The sequence below is a fragment of the Monodon monoceros genome, unplaced genomic scaffold, assembly GCF_005190385.1.
Source record: "Monodon monoceros isolate NGI ecotype Baffin Bay Population unplaced genomic scaffold, NGI_Narwhal_1 Super_Scaffold_2, whole genome shotgun sequence".
Taxonomy (NCBI): domain Eukaryota; kingdom Metazoa; phylum Chordata; class Mammalia; order Artiodactyla; family Monodontidae; genus Monodon; species Monodon monoceros.
In genome coordinates, this window is record NW_021703776.1 from 65,690,641 (window position 1) to 65,710,214 (window position 19,574).

At 36.5% G+C, this 19,574-nt stretch overlaps 1 long non-coding RNA gene and 1 other non-coding gene across 2 annotated transcripts; one reads left to right on the top strand and one right to left on the bottom strand.

Annotated features, from left to right (window-relative positions):
* The first annotated feature begins 2,604 nt into the window (after window positions 1-2,604).
* LOC114901293 lies at window positions 2,605-14,926 on the top strand. Its single transcript, XR_003795100.1, has 3 exons — window positions 2,605-2,676; window positions 3,781-3,947; window positions 14,838-14,926. It is a non-coding gene; the product is annotated as an uncharacterized LOC114901293 (long non-coding RNA).
* TRNAG-UCC lies at window positions 13,654-13,726 on the bottom strand. Its single transcript has one exon. It is a non-coding gene; the product is annotated as a tRNA-Gly (tRNA).
* Window positions 14,927-19,574: the final 4,648 nt, after the last annotated feature.

A 19,574-nucleotide genomic window follows, 5' to 3' on the forward strand; every position in this document is an offset into this window, starting at 1 on the left:
GCTGGCATTAGAGCTGCCTCAGTCTAATGGTTTCCTTGTTTAATTAATTGAACAGCAGATATCAGCTGCTCACCTGCAGGCGGAACTGATGTGACAGGTGAGGTAAATGAGATGTGCTTTGTAAACTGTAAAGTGCTCTGTGAACGTGGTGATTCTGCATCCTGTTCAGTCTCTCTGGTCGGCCGCGACCGCTTCTTGGGCATCTGACCTGTGCCACTGCGCAGGGCCTTGCTCTGGGAAAGCCTGGTGCCTGGTTAAATGTCCTGCTGTCACCCGCTGAAATTCTTAACCACTTTGTCTTTTCACTTGTGGTTTATAAGTCAAGGCTGAGGGAAAATGGAGCACAGGAGGAGATGCTTGGAAATAAGAATAATATGCACCTCCTCTGCTCCTTGCTGCCTTATTTGAATAACACGCGGAATTCCAAGATATTTGGGGGTTAAGTATTGCTCAAAGCCACTAGGAGGTAAGATGTTAAGACTATGACTGAGTAAGGGGTGGGAGGCATTTACTGACTGCCCCTAGAGACCACACATTCCCGGTTGAACTAAGAATTGTCTCTAATGCAGAAAGAAGGCCATGATGGCATTCTGAAAAATAGAAACAGCCACAGAGCTCTACCAGGCCCTTTCTTACTTGTGTTACTTCCTTGCATTAGCCAACCACTTACACTGAAATTAATGACAGGAAAAGGAAAAATAGGGCTTCCAGTTCCTTCTCCTTTTAGTTCTTCCTTACACATCAGTCAGCCAGTGTAGAGTGTCAGTAGAATGTATGCTTATCAAGAAAGGAAATAAAGATGGTGGTGATGGTTGTACAATATAGATGTACCTAATACCACTGAACTATCCGCTTAAAAATGGTTAAGGTGGTAAATTTTATGTTATGCTTATTTTACCACAATTAAAAATATTAAAAATTAATTTTAAAAAGAAGTAAAATAAAACCAGTTAAATTAATTTTATGGAATGTTTCTGCTGTTCTGGTGAGAATGAAATATACATGTACTAACCAAGACATGAATTACATAATTTTGTGATACTGCAACTGAGTTAAATTCTCTCATATTTTCATTTAAAATGACATTGCATAATATAAAGTGAATGATAAAATTTCTTCCATTTCAAGTTTTAATTTAAAAAAGTTTGAATTATGTTAAATAGCAAATATTAAACAATATGACAAGTTGAGAGAAAGACTACAAGAAGAAAGGAAAAAATTATATTTTAGTACTATTAGAGGCATTGTTTTTTTCTTGCTTTTTAAACGAGGGGCCCCAGATTTTCATTTTGTATTAGACCCTGCAAATTCTGTATGTTGCCCTGTTCATCTGTACTGTATTTACATTGGTGAGGAATGTATTTGGAAAATGTAAAGAATGCATGTAACCCCACATATATAGCTTTGTGAGCACAAAGTTCCCAGTGGGATGCTAAAATAGAGATGTACACTTTTTAAAAAAAATTTATTGGAGTATAGCTGATTTACAATGTTGTGTTAGTTTGAGGTTTACAGCAAAGTGAATTGGTTATATATATACATGTATCCACTCTTTTTTTTTTTTTAGATTCTTTTCCCATATAGGCCATTATAGAATATTGAGTAGAGTTCCCAGGTCTTATTAGTTATCTATTTTATATATAGTAGTGTGTATATGTCAATCCCAGTCTCCCAGTTCATCCCTGCCCCGCCCCCATCCTCTGGTGACCGAGACATACACTTTTAACCTGAGCCTTTTACCCATGTCATGTTGTTAATAAGCTTATTCTGTGGGTTCTCTTGCTTTAGTTTTGTCTTCAATTCATTTCTTGATATATATGCTATTTGAGAGATTATTCAATGTCTCATCCTGGCATTCATCAGTGGGAACATTTAACAATGAAAAGTTAATGAAGCAGAAAGGATTTTAATTGTTCATAACCATCTTTTCACTTTTACTAATTGCTTTTTGGGTTTTCCATACATCTTCTTTAGGTTAAAAGAATTCTCAAAAATAAAGGAAGAAAGAAAGAAAGAAAGACTTTTAAATTCTCACATGCATTTTCAAGTCCTTCTTACCAATTCCATAGTAATAAAAAGAAAAAAGGAATGTTCCCTGCAGCTCTGAAGACCCCTAAGTGCTAAGTTAGACATTGAAAGTTGGTCTGCCTCGCTTTTAATCACTCTTTACATCTGTTGTTCCTTTTTATAACTTTTCTTATTTGCCTTGTGCTAATATTTTCATATTATTGATTACTGACAAGAAGAAGAAAAGAGCGCTTAATAAGTTCCTTTCTTCACTATATTTCACTGATTCCATTTTATCCCCTCCTCTTCTCCCTTTCTGTACCTATATCATCACTGACTCAAGTGCCTGTCATCTTCAAAGCATGCTTGAGGCCTGTGTCTCGGCTGCAGGGAACCAGGCAGGTATTAAACCTTAGCATCTTGCTGTTGTTTTAAAAGTGAAAGGGTCAAGAAAATCCACCCTGTTGCCCACTTGGTAGATCATTCTAAACTTAAGCTGTTACTTTTGTTTTTAAGGGATATAAAATATGCTGCCTTTTATATTAAGAAAGACCCTATTGTCCTCCTTTCCATAGAGCCTGCACTTTGAATTGTATTTCCAGTTGGAGCAATGATCCATCCACATCCTGTTTCAGGATCGGCTCTGCGACCAACAGCCTACCGTGAGAGGTACATTTACTGGGGTGATTGGTGCAGTCCAGTTTATAGCTGAGAAACAGATTATCCACAAGCCAGGTTTATTAGAACCTGTTTTCTGTTTCACTAATATGCTCTACTTTGATATCACCAAACTTAATGGACCCTTTCCTGTGCTTTGGTTAGCTCTACTTTGTAGCATTTGAACACTGACACCTACTTTTTCCTCTTTTGGTTTCTAGGTCATCCTTTTCTCTTTTTTATTCTTTCTCCTTATAGTCATATATCTTTTTCCAGCAGCTTCTTTCCTCTAGCAGTTGTTCTTAAGTGCCAGTGTTCTCCAATGCTTGTTCTCAGCCCTGTTTTCCTTTTACTGTATAATATTCTCACTTGGTGATCTCATTCAAACCATGGCTTCAACTGCTATGTCTACCCTGTTGACTTCTTTCCTGCCTAGATCTTTCTTGAGTTGTTTTCTATATATTTACGGTATCAATTAGGGAAGTATCAGTTATTACACAAAATCTGACAAACAGCTGAAAAACATAGTGCGTATTTTTTCCCACTTACTGAATAATAAATCCAGAGATAGTCCATCTGTGGCTTTGCAGAAGACCTTCTAGTCAGTAATGATCCAAATTCCACCTGCCTTTTTGCTCCAGCATTGTTAGCATATTGGCTTTTGTCTTCATGCTTATTGCTTCCTAGTCATGCAATGGATGCTACATCTCCTGGCATCACATCCAGAAAGGGAACATGGAGGAAGGAATAAACAGCTGAGTCTATTTTTTTAAATTAGAAAGCAAAATATTCACTAGAAAGCCCACCCAACATATGTTCAGATGCATCTCTGATAAAGTTTTACTTGGCTGTCCATAATTTTAAGGTGGACTATAAAGTTGATTATTAAACTTTCTTCTTCAATAATGGATAAAGGCAAGGGAGAATTTAGTTATGAAAAATTCCTCCATAGTTTGAGGTACCCAATCCAGCTTTGGCCCATCTATTTTCAAACTTGACATCTCCAACTGCATATTCCACAGATACCTTAAACTCAGTCTACAGATTTTTTGGAGTGGGGCAAAAATTAGAAAAAAGGAATGGCAAAGGGTGAGTTCCCTGTTTTTGTGGTTTTAGCCTGGGGATGAAAATCATGTCTTGATATAAGGCAGCTGAAACATCCATAGAACACCTACTAGCTTCATGACCAGAGGAATCAGAGGACAGAACTTATGGCAGCTATAGCTGAAGGAAAGTGAGGGGACCATCCCAGAAAGGAGAGAGCCTGAAAATGGAAACCCCAGGTATGTGTAAACTCATACTTATAAAATTATAAAAGATAATGGTACATATGATTTTGTACATTGGTTGATATGAAACGTTTCCAGAAAGGTTCAGAGAAATTCATGGAAGCCTGAGGGTGATTATAAGAGAGTCAGGTAGACTTTCCTAGAAATTGTACCACTTTAACTAGATCCTGAAGGATCTACTTTGTTCTTCCAAGGAAGGATGACAAAGATGCATGACCAATGAGCCATCAGGATCAATAAAATTCTTGGCCCCTATAGTTTAAATCTTAGGCAAAGGAATATGGGTAATCCAATAGATATTTCTGCAGGGAAAATTTGAGTCCCAAGTGATTTAGGAAAGCTCTTTAGAACTAAAATATATATGAAGCCTATACCTGGACTTCTAGATGGAGAATGATAGAAGCATCTGATTAACTCTCTCTTCCTTAATTAGTGATAAAGTAAGTGCATGTAACATTAACAGGTTGCTGCAAGCTGGAAGAATGTCAAGATAAGGCCAAAGGGGAGAGAGAAATTCAGAGCATTTCATTTATTTGTCAAAAAGCATGGGTACCCATGGTAATGTGTAAACTCTGCCCAATGCCTAGCTGGCTTAGATCACACCTGTAAGGATAGATTCAGTGATGCTAAAAATGAAAGAACTTAATTGAGATTTGAATTGCCATCCACTGCAGTTGAAACAGTTGTTAAAGTTTGTTTCTCACCAAGTTAATTGCCTATATTTTCTGCTAAAACAAAATTCTTCAGAACAATGTAACAAAATCTAGAGACTCCACAACATAAATTTTGTGATGTTCAGGATAAAATCTATTTTTACTTGAAATATGAAGAGACAGGAAAATGTGACCATTTTCAGGGGGAAAAACAATCAGCTGTAGTGAACCCTTGGATGATCCATATTTTTATTTTTCGGAAAAGAACTTTAAAGTAGCTTTTATAAGTATGTTCAAGTAAGTAATGAAGGGAAAGATTGTCTCAGAAGATGAATGGAAAATATAAAGAGATCAAAACAAAAATTCTGCAACTGAAAAGTATAATATCTGAAATTTAAAATATTGCACTAGTTAGTAGCATAATAAATTTGACAGAGAGAATCATTGGATTTGGGGGAAAATCTAAAAATGAGACAGAAACTATATCAAAAATAGAAAACTCTTAGAGACTTGTGGAAAATTTTCAACAAATTTAAAATATAGTCAATCAGAATGTGGAATGAAAGAAGAGAACAGATCAGAAAAAAAAATACTTAAAGAAATATTGGCTCAAACTTCCCAAAGTTCTTGAATGAACATGGCATCCCTAGGGACAAAATAGGTAGGCAACTAAATACTCTCGTACAATACTGGTACATAATTCTAAACGTAGCAAGGATAGATGAGCTGAGGATGATTTCCCCAACAGAAAGCCATGAACTTTTTCCCAGGTGCCTGAGACATGTTTAGACCCAGAGACCACTGACTAATGAGGTGACAGTGTCCACAGGAGGAAGGATTCTATATAACCATGGCAAAAATATATCAATATTTTAATGATGCCTTCAGTCCTTCCCCGAAAGAACCTATATCCATTTACTTGGGTAAATGTCCCCTGGGGAAAGAGGAATACCCAGACATTTTGAGGATTATTAGACAGAAGTCTTAAGTTGACATTAATAACGGAAGACTGGAAAAGACATCATTGAGCCATGTTAGAGTAGGAAGCTATGGAGACCAGGTAATAAATGGAGTCTCGGGCCAAATTTGGCTTACAGTTGGCTGGGTCCATATACTTGGCCAGTGGTCATTTCTTTATTGTATGAATGGGGCTGACATAATTGACAGAATAACTCCTACTTTCAGTCCTTGACCTATAGGGAAATAACAGTCATAGTGGGGAAGGCCGCCCTACCTACATATGCTAAGGGAGAAATAAAACACAATATCTCATCCTGCTATATGTGTATGGAAGAGGGGATGGCAGAAATTGGTGCCATCTTTAAGGATCTCAGAAATGTAGGGGTGGTATTACCTATTGTATTTTCATTTAATTCATCAGTCTGCCTCCTGCAGAAACCAGAAGGGTCTTGGAGAATGAACATAGACTTAACTACCCGCTTAATCAAGTGGTAGCCCTGATCACACCCACTATGTTAGACATGTTATCTATTTTTAGAGCAAATTAATATGGCTAAGGGATTATGGTATGCATTCTTTTCTATCCCAACCAGTTAAGAAGAGGATAAACAGTTTACATGCACATGGAATAGACAAAAATATACATTTAGGATTTTCTCCCAGGGTTGTGTTAATTCTTTTATGTCTAAGCTTTCTTGAATAGGGCACAAAAACATGAACCATAAAGAAAAAAAATAAGATAAATTGGATGTTATCAAAATTAAAAATGTTCACTCTTTGAAAGACACCATTAAGAAAATGAAATTCAAAATGTAGAATGGGAGAAAATATTCACAGTAGTATATTTAATGGAGGACTTAGGTCCAGAATATATGCAGAACTCCTATAACTCAATAATATGACCAACTCCTTCCCCCAACAACAAAAAATTGGTTAAAATATTTGAACAAATACTTCACCAAAGAAGGTATATAAATGGACAAAAAAACACATGAAGAGATGTTCAACATCATTAGTCATCAGAGAAATGCTGATTAAAACTACAATGAGATGCTACTATAAGCCTGTTAGAAAATTGATAATACCAATCGTTGGAGATGATGTAGAGCAACTGGAATTCTCATACATGTTTGGCGCAAATATAAAATCATATGGCCACTTTGGAAGACTTGAAGTTTCTTAAAATGTTAAATATATGCCTACCATATGAGCCAGATATTCCACTCCTAGGTATTTTTATAACAGCTTTATTCATGTGAGCCTCAAACTGGGAATAACCTCTTATTCCACACCTGCAAATCCAACTCATCTGTAGAGACGAGTAGCTTAATGGTTGCCTGGGGCTGGGTTGGGAGGGAGGGATAAGTTACAAAGGGACTTGAGGAAATTTGGGTGGGTAGTAGAAATGTTCTGACCTTAATTATGGTTGTATTTATACATCTTTAAATGTCTGTCAAAACTCATTGAATTATATGCTTCAGATGAGCATAAATTATACCTCATAATTATACCTTTATTCTTGTACATAAATTATACCTCAAAATTGATTTTAAAAAATCTACAGTGATTTTCAGTATACCCAGGATAAAGAACAGATTTGCTGGTTAGCCTGAAAATTCTTTCTTTATTCCGCCCCATGGGTAATTGCTCTTGCCTTAACTGCTGGCACTCCTCCATCTAAACCATAATCACTTATACTTTCCGAGTGCATCACACTCCTGCAATCTAGGGTCCCTGTCCCTCTTTCTCTACAGGGATAACTTTTACTGATTCTTTAACAGTCAGCTTATGCATACTCTTCTCCAGGAAGTCTTCACTGGTTCCCTGGTGTGAGTTGATGATGCTCTTCTGTGTTCCCATGGGACCCTGCACTCACCTCTCATGTAAGAGGCTGTGTTTTACTCTCACCTTTTTTCTTAGTCTCCTCACTAGGTTTAAAATTCTGTAAGGAGAGAGACCACACTTGTGGTCACCTTTCTATCTTCAGTATCAAGCCTAGAGTAGATATTCAGGTGCTTATTACATTTTTGCTAAGTTATTATATGTAAAAATCAACGTTTTGACATTTTACATTGCTATTATTTGCAAGTTTGAGGAAATGGGACCATATAAGAAACTTCTGGAGGAGAGGCTCATGTGTGAATATTATGGAAAGTAAGAGGATAACTTTCATGAACTCGGCTTTATTCTCCCATACACTTTCTTCTTGTGCTTCAGAACTACTCTGTTGGTAAAAATGGAAGATAGAACTTACCTGTGGTCTCCTTCTTAGAGGTTCTGTTCTTTCTCACAGCGAGTGCTCACTCTCAGTGGTCTCTGGTTCTCAGAGTAACCTTTCACCATATCGAAAGGTGCCTGCCTTCTGTATCTCCTCTCCCCAGGCGTTACTCTTTTTTCTCCTGGTTCTTGTCTATCACATTATGCACAGTCATTTCCACTCTTGTTTGAAACCTCATGCTCTTTTTAAAAATCATGGTAGCTTAATAAAACATAATGGTAGGATTTTAGGCTTGATACATAGGAAGAGTGATGCCTGATTAGGCTGAGAATTGCTGTGTTTTGGAAGGTATTGTTGATATCATTTTTAGGAACTTAAGAGTTGCGTGAAACTAGTAGCATGTGATCTTTGGGTTAACCAAGGTCTCTCTGTTATTGGACATGACAAACTCTAGGCTTCCAGGCTTTATCCTAGAGGAGAAAATTGTTGTAGAAGGAAAAAGTGCTAGGATTATATCTTTCTTGTGCCTTTTCCCCCTAAGCTGAAAATGGTATTTCTCCTTTTTCTTGACACACATATGATTTGTCTCTTTCTCTACCTGTATCCAAATTTTTAATAGTATTTAATAATATTTTTCTCTCTCTTTTCACACTTCTCTGTCTTTGCCTTTTTCTTTCCTACTCCTTCTCTCACCCTCTCCGACATGGCATCCTCATGAAGTGCTCTGAAAGGTTTTGATGTATTCCACTTTCTCTTGTGTGGCTCATTTTTAATAGTGTTTTCTGAAGGGCGAAAAGAAACGACCGTTATTGCAGTTGTTAGAGTAATACCAATAGTAGTGATTGTTAACAATCAAAATAATAATAATGAATGTTGGCATTGTTTACATTCTTGAGGGGATGATGTGAATACTAGAGTCCGTTATGTTTTAAAATGCTCCTTCGAGGGAATGCTCCACATAAAATATAGTAATTGTTCCTAGCATTTTGATTAGTATTTGGGTAAAACACTCTTTGGAACGAACAGTGTGACTGTTCGTTCCAAACTGACTGATATGTGACTGTTTCTGTCTTTTTTTTTTGGTATTGAGAATATAATCTCTGTGAATTGATTGTAGAATATTACTGTGTTAAAATCATATCAACATATCAATGACTCATCTTTCCCCTTTAAAAAAATAGTTTCAGATGGAAAGTTCAAAGCCTTTACTTTCTAGGGTTGTTTCTTAAACAACTCAATTCACTGTATTGTAAATATGCACAAAAGGATCTGGTATTGTTTTTGGCAATATTTAGTGCAGGACCACTTTGTCAATCCATCACTCCCACTTGTGACAGAAGATGGAAAGGTCACTGGAGTGGACATTTTTATGGCCAACTCAAATGATGCTCTTGCATTAATTAAATTTAGAATCTCCCCAGCCACTAAAAACATAAACTCCTGGGCTTCCCTGGTGGCACAGTGGTTGGGAGTCCGCCTGCCGATGCAGGGGACGCGGGTTCGTGCCCCGGTCCGGGAGGATCCCACGTGCCACGGAGCGGCTGGGCCCGTGAGCCATGGCCGCTGGGCCTGCACGTCCGGAGCCTGTGCTCCGCAGCGGGAGAGGCCACAGCAGTGAGACACCCGCGTACCGCAAAAAAACAAAACAAAACATAAACTCCTTTTGCAGAAAGGATAAAATATGCAACAGAAATAGCTTCACTTACACTACACATTTTCAGGATGCTTAGAGTTGTGTACATATGCTCTATGGAAGATTTCTGTTTTCTTGAAAATACAATTTGACTCCATGACAGAATTATAAAAGGTGACCATATAACCTGCTCATGTTCATAAATATGCCAGGTTTGTTTGCAGGAGTGAAATTGTTTCTAGATTAAGCCAAAGATGAAAATGTAGCACTAAAATGAAAGTACTTTCCTTGTACTTTCCTTAACACAGAAGCTGAAAAATCCTCATACATAGGAAAAAAATGAAAACGAAATAAGCTTTACCTGAACCATTGATTACTCAGCTAACCTGAAGATTAAACTGAGGGTGCCTTTAAAGGAGGAGAAGGCTGTCATTGATGAGCTCAGATGAGAGGGTTTTAGGAGCCCAGTGAGATTACGTGGGTTAGGTCACAGGCAAATAGATGGGATGGCCTGGTTCGGGCCTAACAGTAGGAGCTTATTCAGGACAGAGAGGAAGAAACGTAGCCAGAAATTCAGTCGGCTTATCGGGAAACAAGGGAAATAAATTTATTAAAGGCAAGAAAATATAGCGCGAATGACACTATAATACTAAAGGTTACTGACACACTTGTTAAGCTTCCTTCAAGTGTGCATATTTGAAGGTGGGTTATTCCTAGTTGGAGGTGAAATTTTATGATCCATTAATGCATATTATAAGTAGTTTGTATTTAATTGGAATAACATGTACATACTCATTTATATCACAGGTTTTTTAATGTTAAAATAAAAGGAATCACCTGTTATTTCCAGGGATTCTTCCTTTTACATCAATGAGTGATAACTGAAAGTATCTTAGGATTGATACATTCACCATGTTTTATTTTATTTATTTACATAATTATCCCACTATCTTGGATTTTCACTGACATTTTCTGTTTCAACGTGTAGGGGACAAATAATAACAATAGCTTCTGAATCTTGGAAGAGTGTCAACAGCCTCTATAGCTTTCCAGGAGAAATTAACTTTCTCCTCCTGTCCTTGTTTTAAATTCAGCCCCTTGTTCTTGTCTTGGGACTTCGGTGGCTGAGAACTGAAAAACGGTGTTGCTTCTGCTCCTAGGACTTTACTTAGCAATATACACTAAGCACCTGCGCTGCACCAGGAGCTGTTCTGGGCTCTAGGGAGAGAATAGACCAGGGAGATTCTGTTCTAAAGAGGAGAAGCCAAAAATAAACACTAAGTGAATTTTAAATATTGCTCTCTACTGTGGAGACAGGAAAGCAGGGTGATGTGAAAGAGTGACTGACACTGGGGGATACAAAGACTAGACTGAGAAACAAACTTTTCTCTGAAGAAATGAAATTTGAGCCAAGTTTTCCAGGTACCCCAAACAGCAAGTGAAACGGCCCAAAGGTAGAATAAGCTGGGTATGATCAAGGACAGAAGGAAGGCCGATAGAGTTGAACAAAAGGGTTAGTAAAGCTGCAGTGATGCCAGGAAGATAGGCAGGAGCCAGATCATGGAAGTGCTCATAGGCCATCAGGACTTGAATTTTAAGTGCAGAGAGAGGCCATGCTGTGTTACTATTGTGGAGGTGGTGCTTAGCTTAATCAAGGGTGTGACATATTCTGAATTTTTTTCTTTAAAGATGGTTAGAAGAAGGGCAAGACTAGATGCAGGGAGATAGGTCGGATGTGCCTGAAGGATTCGAGGGCAATATGATAACAGAGAAGGTAGCATGAGATAAAACTGAACCAGGCGGAGTAGCCTTGAGTTGGCCTCTGCCACTTGTAGGCCAAGCAGGTGTTTACCTCCAGGATTTGGTTTCAATGCTCACAGTTATGTTCAATGAGTATTTTCCTCTTCCCCTTGTAGACTGCAAGTAATAAAACAAAATCTGTCATGAGTCATTTATTGCTTGGACTAAATTCTCTCTTTCCAAATGCAAGTACTTTTCTGAAAGATGCTATATTCAGACATTAAAAGCAAATTCAATAATCATAATGTTACCCAGCCAAACTTGGGTCTGCTTGCCTGCCTGCAGTAAAACTGATCTACTGACACTGGGCTGTGGTGAAGGAAAGTGCAGCATTTATTGCATGGAGCCAAGCAAGGATTCTGGGGCAGGTTGTACTTAAAAGACCCGAACTCCCTGAAGGCTTTCAGGGAAAGGTTTTTAAAGACAGGGTGAGGGAGGAGGGTTGTGGGGTGTGTGACCAGCTCAGAAGAATGTCAACCAGACGTTCTCCTGATTGTTTGGTGGTAAGGTAATTGGGAGTCAACATCATCAACCTTCTGGTTCCAATCAGCCTGGGGTTTACGTGCTTGTGGGCATCATACAGTTAACTTCTACCTGGTGGGGGTTTCAGTATCTGCAAAGCAAGTCAAGGGACAAGGCTCAGAATATTGTCTACAGCCCTTAAGGAGGAACTAAAGGTCCTTAACATTGTTTAATGGCTAAACTATTATTTTTTTTGTCTTGCTTGACTGATTTCCTTTTTTTCTCCATTTTCTCACTTCTCTGATTAAATTTATTCTTGGACTAAAGTTTTTCTACAGACAAAAGACAGGCAGAGGACATGGGCAGGGGGGGTGGTGGGAAACATCTGCTCCTGAAAGGCCACACGAGGTCTTGCTTGGTTAAAATAACATTTCTTATGTATCATGGAAGATTCTCTTCACCAGAAAAAAACTGCTTGGTTAGAAGGGCAAGACAGACACAGAGGAAAACGTAAAAAAATATAGCATTGCATGTTCTTGATCCGTTGATTTGCAGGGACTACCGTATTGGATTTTTCTGTATCCTCTCTATTACAGCACTACATTTTAGCTACCGAGAAAATGTTTGTTGACAAATATTGTTGCACTCTCCAGCATTTGCATCTGAGTTTAATAGTCTAATTCTCCCATGTGATAAACACATGTGGCTTTTTCAAGAAGCCTACTTTTGGATATTCAACTTCACACATGATGAAGCACTAGATTCTTTTTTCTGAAGGGTAATCAAAGACGATGATTTTTTTGGGGAGAAGAGTTTAAATTGAATTCCTTTGAGTTTCATCATATAATATTTGGCCATCCTGCCATGTTTTGAGCAAGATAGCGTATGTTTTATGAGGCACAGCTTGAAAGAAGAACAAATTCAACGATGAGAGACAAACACCAGTCAAAAGCAGGGATTCAGTCAGTGCATCAAATAATATTTTCAAGCATTCGTCATGGGCAAACATATTAGGTACCTTGTGGGACATAAGGCCTTAGGGGAACTACATATATACTTATAAAAGATAGCGGTACATATAATTTTGTAAATTGGCTGTTACAAAGCATTGCTATAAGGGGTCAGAGTAATTCAGAGGAGTCCGAGGGTGATAGTAAGAGAGTTTGGCAGACTTTTTAAGAAGTCGTAGCAATTTAAGTGGATTCTGAAGGATCCACATTGTTCTTCCAGGAAAGAATGACAAAGATGCATGACCAAAGAGCCATCAGAATAATAAAACTCTTGGCCCCTACAGCTTAAATTTTAGGGAAAAGAATATGCGTAATCCTATAGTAGACATTTATGGATGGAAAGATTGAGTCTCAGGTGTTTTGGGGAAGCTCTTTAGAACTAAAATATATATAAAGCCGATACCTGGATTTCTAGACAGAGAATGATGGAAGCATCTGATTAACCCTTTCATTCTTAATTCGTGACAAAGTAAATGCATCTAACATCAACAGGTTGCAGCAAGCTGGACGTCGAGAGAAGAGAGAAACGTTGAGTGTTGTGTTTCTTTGTCAAAATATATGGGTACTGACAGTAATGGCTTATCTTTGTTTTTCTTTTCTTGTTACTCATTTGGATTCTATAAGTTCTTTTAAAAGAAATAGTCTATGTAGTTACACTATTAAAAGAAGTTAAAAAAAGGTTTTAGCTTGGGGCACAATTATTCAGGTATAGTTGCAAAACACAAAAAGAGTACATATTTAAAATTGTGCTCTGGTGAGTATGTTTGGTAGCACACTTTTAATCTGGCATAAATTACTTTTTTTTAATAGTGGCTTCTTGTTGTAGTCTATAGTAGGGAATGGAGTGACAAGTAGGTCAGTTTTTTCCATATCTGGATGAATACTTCTCATTCTGTAAGCCTTTCACAGATTTTTAATTTAATTTAATTTTTTTAGTGGAGCCACTCAGCTGGCGGGGTCTTAGTTCCCTGACCAGGGATTGAACCTGGGCCCACTGCAGTGGAAATGCAGAGTCCTAACCACTGGACTGGCAGGGAATTCCCATCATAGATTTTATTTTTGTTTTCTTATTTGAAAGGAACACATATAATCAGGTACTTATTCTGTTCTCTTTAAAAAAAAATGAAAAACTGTATATTGGTACAATTTAACCAAAAGAATTATAGTCTGATGAAAAGAAAACATATAATAATGTTATGTTAATATTTTGGAAATAGAAGTATTAATTGCTATTTTAGAAAACATTTCAAAATTTCCTCTATTCTAAGCCAAAAGTAAATATTTATTGATTTTACCATGTGCGAGTCAACTGGGAAAACTGTTCTGGTTAACAAAAAACAGCTTATTATGATTCTTGACTTTATAAAAGCATACATTACTGAAGAGAACGTTAAGCCCATAGAGTAATAGTGACAAGGAACAAGAGGATATAATACAGATAGTTTATATATTTTTTTATATTATCAAGTATTATATATATATATTTTTTTGATTTTGCCCAAACCAAAGTGAAATAAAACTCTCCTTTAGGAGCAGCAAGTATTCTTATTAAAGGAAACATAAAAAGGAAAAATAAATTTACAGAGATTGTCTAGCTCCAAGGGATTAAAAAATATACATTTTTTTGTTGTTTATTTAGATTCATACTTCAATGGTGAGAGTTATAGAATTCAGTGTATTTTATCTTTATTTTTTTCTAGAAAGAACCTGAGTTCTATTTTTTAAATTATGGCATGTGATTATTTAGGCTTTCTTGAAAAACAAGAATGTATTGTGTTGAACATTGAATTGAATATGGTCCCTACTGAATGAGTGAATCTTGAAAAATTGCTAAGTGGAGTGAGTCATGAAGGAAAAGAAACCTATTTTAGAGCAACCATGCTTATCATTTAATATATGTTTACTGTCCCTATTATTTCAACAAAGAAAATACAAATTCCAGTAAAAAACCAAAATTTGCCTGAAGTTAGCCAATATAATCTTTCCCTTTTGCTTTTTTAGCTGCTATAATAATATATGTAATATATAATTATATCTATAGGTATAATATATATATCGTATTATATATATATTGAGCAATATTTTTCTCTTCTTCCTATAAGCTCCCCTCTCTTTAACTGTTTTCATTTTATACCTGGTATAAAATAGCTGATGACACTGAAACAGATGTGGAACAACAACATACTAGGAAAACTGTACCAACGGGATCCTCTAAAGAGAATTGGATCTCCTAAACGTAAGTGACCATCCATGGTTCTACATGAGCTGGTGGGATCTCCCTAAAGAAATGGCCACATGTGAGCTGAATGGCATGGGCTCACATAGGAGCTGAGAGTTGGAGTAAATAATGGTAGTAGTAGTAGCTAACATTTACTGGGTATTTAATATGTATTAAATATACTACTGACTGTTATAAGGTATATATATATGCATATTTATATATTCTTATTTAACGTAAACAATTCTTACAGTGTAGGTATTATTACTAACTCTACAGGTGAGAAATCCAAGTTTAGTAACATTAAGTAACTTGCCCAATTCACACAAGTGTCCATACTAAATAGCAGAAAATAGCAGACTGAATTCAAATTCAGGCCATCTGGCTGCAGAGCCCATACTGCTAGCAATGATGGTATTCTACCACCACAGGTGAGCTCCTAGGCTCCTTTTATCTCTGAGATTATAAAATTGTGATTTATGTCTTCTCCTTCAAGAACTCAGTAAGGAGATATCACTCAACAACATATTCCTTGGGAATATATCTTTATATATGAAGGCCTGGAAATATATCTAGCTAATGATTATGGTTTGAATAGTAGAAAAGAGATGACATTACAACTTATTTTTAGTGAATTACTTTAGTCAGATGTGTTGGTTTTTGTTTTTTTTTTTTGCGGTACGCGGGCCTCTCACTGTTGTGGCCTCTCCCGTTGCGGAGCGCAGGCTCAGCGGCCACGGCTCACGGGCCCAGCTGCTCCGCGGCATGTGGGATCTTCCCGGACCGGGGCACGAACCCGTGTCCCCTGCATCGGCAGGCAGACTCTCAACCACTGCGCTACCAGGGAAGCCCAGATGTGTTGGTTTTTAATAACCCAAAATAATGATTCATTATCACAGGCCAGGACAACCTTTGTTAAGAGGGTATTTACATGTTTGTTAGTATTTGATGTGAATCAAAACAACCATAAAATGAAAGAAATACTTTAGGGTAAATGCCTCTAAATTTAAAACTAAAAACTCACTTTACAACTGTGAGCATTGCCAAATTATAATGTCATATAATGACATTAGAGATTAAAAAAATATTTGCGAGCTATGGCTACAATAACATTTTCATTTATTGGTGCTTACATAACACATTCTCAGAGGCTTTAAAAAACAATTTGCAGACATCTTGGAAATGTTCTAGCATTTCAGTAAGGTAAAAAGCAAATGTATACTAATTTGGAAGATAGAAAAACCATAACCAAAAATAGATTAAGTAGTATGTTCAGTGTCACTGAATAAATTGGAATTAGCATGCTGTATAACTCTTCTCCTACAAATGATTTTCATATCACTCCTCTTGAACCGCAGTAAAAGCCTATCTCAGAACTCTGCTCAAGTTAGCTCCTCTGTTTATCTTGTTAGCTAGGATGACACAGATTTGCATTAAAAAATCAGTAGCTTGAGAACATCCTCATTTAAATGACAGGCAGAGAAAAATATGCCACAAGCAATAATGCTGGAAAGTAACTAAAGAGAGAGAGTAGGAAGACTATGAGAGTATACGTTATGAAATTGGTTTTCGTAGCATTGAAAGAGTCATGAAAAGAAGCAAGAAGTCAATGGTATAAATAGCTTCCAAGCCATCGAATGAGATGAAGACTGAATAGTGCTCACTAATTTGTGAAAACAGGAGCTATTTGTCAATCATGCTGACTTTGAGATTCAGTTGAGTAGAAGAGATGGAATCTAGATTGTGATAGTTTGAGAAGTGAGGAGACAGAGTGTAGATAACCTAGATTTTAATTAGTTTGACTGCAAAAAAGGTAGAGATAAGTAATAGCGAGAGGAAGTTTTGAACTAAGAAGATAACTTATAGAATTTGGAAATAGTGTTAATTTCTGACAGTGAAACCAAAAATATAAAATTAACTATTTGTAGAGGAACCTAACCCATGCACTTGTTTGTATAGATGAAAACCTAGGAAATATACATGATCATTCAAGGCAACTAATGCATTTCTTTATAACGGGAATGCTACTAAGAAGCTGTAATATGCCCTGCCTTATTTTATAACCTAATCTAACTTATGTGCTAATGGAAAGAAAAAAAAAAGAATACCTCACAGCAGTGTGCTATGGAAATTTGTTCAACAAAGAAGTGCAGTGCTTATGGGAAAGATGGGTTTAGAGCACAATATATAATGTCAAATATCAGCGACATAAGGAACGATAGAAACCTAGTAAAAATAATAGTACAGTTTTACACATGTTAAATGGATATGAAAAAATAATACAATAAATAAGACACTTTAATTTGAAAAATACCCATGTTTGCTTCTGGAAATGGGCTTCAGAAGGGTTTCAGCTTATGAGTTATTGTGAAGTGGTAGAAGATGGGTGTATTAGTTTTGTAGGGCTGCTGTAAAAAATTACCACAAACTGGATGGCTTAAAGCAAGGGAAGTTTATTCTCTCACAGTTCTGGAGGCTAGAAGTTTGAAATCAAGGTGTAGGCAGGTCTGTGCTTTCTCTGATGGTTCTGGGGAAGAATTCTCCCTTGCCTCTTCTAGCTTCTGTTGGTTGATGGCAGAATCCTTAGGATTGCATAGGTACATCACTTTAGTCTCTGTCACTGTCTTCACATAGCCTTCTCCCCTGTGTATCTGTTTCTTTGTGTCCAAATCTCCCTCTTATAAGGACATCGGTCTTACTGGAGTTAGGGTTCACCCAATCTAGTATGACCTCAGTTTGACTTGCTTACATCTACAAAGACCCTATTTACAAGTAAGGTCACATTTATAGGTTCCAAATGGACATGGATTTTTGAAGGTCATTATTTAATCCAGTACAATGGATCATATGAAATTAGAAAGCTGTAACACTAGATGTGGATGGGAATGGCTTATAACACACGTGGTGAACTGAGACAGCTGGTAGGTGTTTGAAGTATGTTCATTTTTGCATTATTTGGCTCAGTTAAATTGGGTGCTGTTTTCGATGTTCAGCTAGTGTTTTTCATGCATAAGCTAACATGAAGTTCCTTTCCTATTATTCCCTAATACATCAGTCATGTTGGAACAAATTCATGCTATCAAAACAAGTGTTATAGATCTGATTATACAATGAAATACATAATTCTTAATCACATTGTTTGTTCAGCTTTGAAAAATGCATAAACTGTGTAATCTGTGCCTTTCTCAAGATGTCAGACATTTTCATCACTCCAGAATGTTCCCTTTGTGCTTCATACCAGTTATTCTTCCCAACCAACCATTTCTCTGATTTCTGTCATCATGTTTGTTTTGCCTATTCTAGAACTTCATGTAAATGGGATTATACAATAGGTACTCTTATGTATCAGGCTTCCTTTATACAGTATCATGTTAGGTTCATCCATGCTGTTGTATACATCACTACTTCACTCCATTATTTTAAATTGAGGTAAAATTTATGTAAAATAAATTTCACCATTTTAACCATTTAAAATTATACAGTTCAGTGGGGTTTTTTTTTTACTACACAATGTTGTACAATCATCACCATTGTCTCATTTCAGAATATTTTTGTCTCCCCCAAAAGATATCTCCTGCCCATTAACAGTTACTCCCTATTCCCTTCCCCCTTTCTCCTAGCCCCTGAAAACCACTAATCTACTTTCTACCTATATGAGTTTGCTCATTCTGTATGTTTCATATAAAAGGAATCACACAATATGTGACCTTTGTGTCCGGCTTCTTTCGGTTAGTATAATGTTTTCTATATTCATCCAAGTTGTAGCTGTTTTAGTACTTCATTTCTTTTTATAACTGAATAATATTCCATTGTACGAATATACCACATTTTGTTTATCCATTTACCAGTTGACAGACATTGGATTGTTTTCACTTTTTGGCTATTATGAATAACGCTGTTATGAATATTTGTGTTTAATATTTTTACTTGAACATGTCTTTAATTTCCTTGGGTGAATACTTAAGAGTAAAATTGCTTGGTCGTATGGTAATTCTATATTTAGCTTTTTGAAGAAATGCCAGACTGTTTTCTAAAGTAGCTGTACCATTTTAAATTCCTACCAGCAATGTATGAGGACTCGTTTCTCTGCATCATCATCATCATTTTTTTAAAATTATGGCCATACTAGTGGGTCTGAAATTGTCTCATGGGTTTTGATTTGGAATAAATGGCTAATGACATTGAGCGTCTCATTGCTCATGGTCATGTGTCTATCCTCTTTGAAGAAATGTCTATTCAAATCCTTTGCCCGTTTTAAAATTGCATTGTTTGTCTTTTAGCTGTTGAGTTTTCAGTTCTTTATATATTCTGGATACTAGACCCTTATTAGATTTAAGATTTGTAAATATTTTCTCCCGTTTTGTGGATTTTCTTTTCACTCTGTTGTTAGTGTCCTTTGAAGTACAAAAAAATTTAATTTTGATTTAATGAAGTTCAATTTTTTTTTCTCTTTTTGCTTGTGTTTTGGTGTCATGTATAAGTATCCATAGTCATGAAGATTTATTCTTATATTCTCTTTTATGATTTGTACAATTTTAACTCATATATAGATGTTTTTATCCATTTTGAGTTATCTTTTGTGTTATGATATGAGGTAAGTGTCCAACGTCCCACATTTTCATGTGGATATCCTGTATTCCCAGCATTTGTTAAATGCTTTCCCTCAT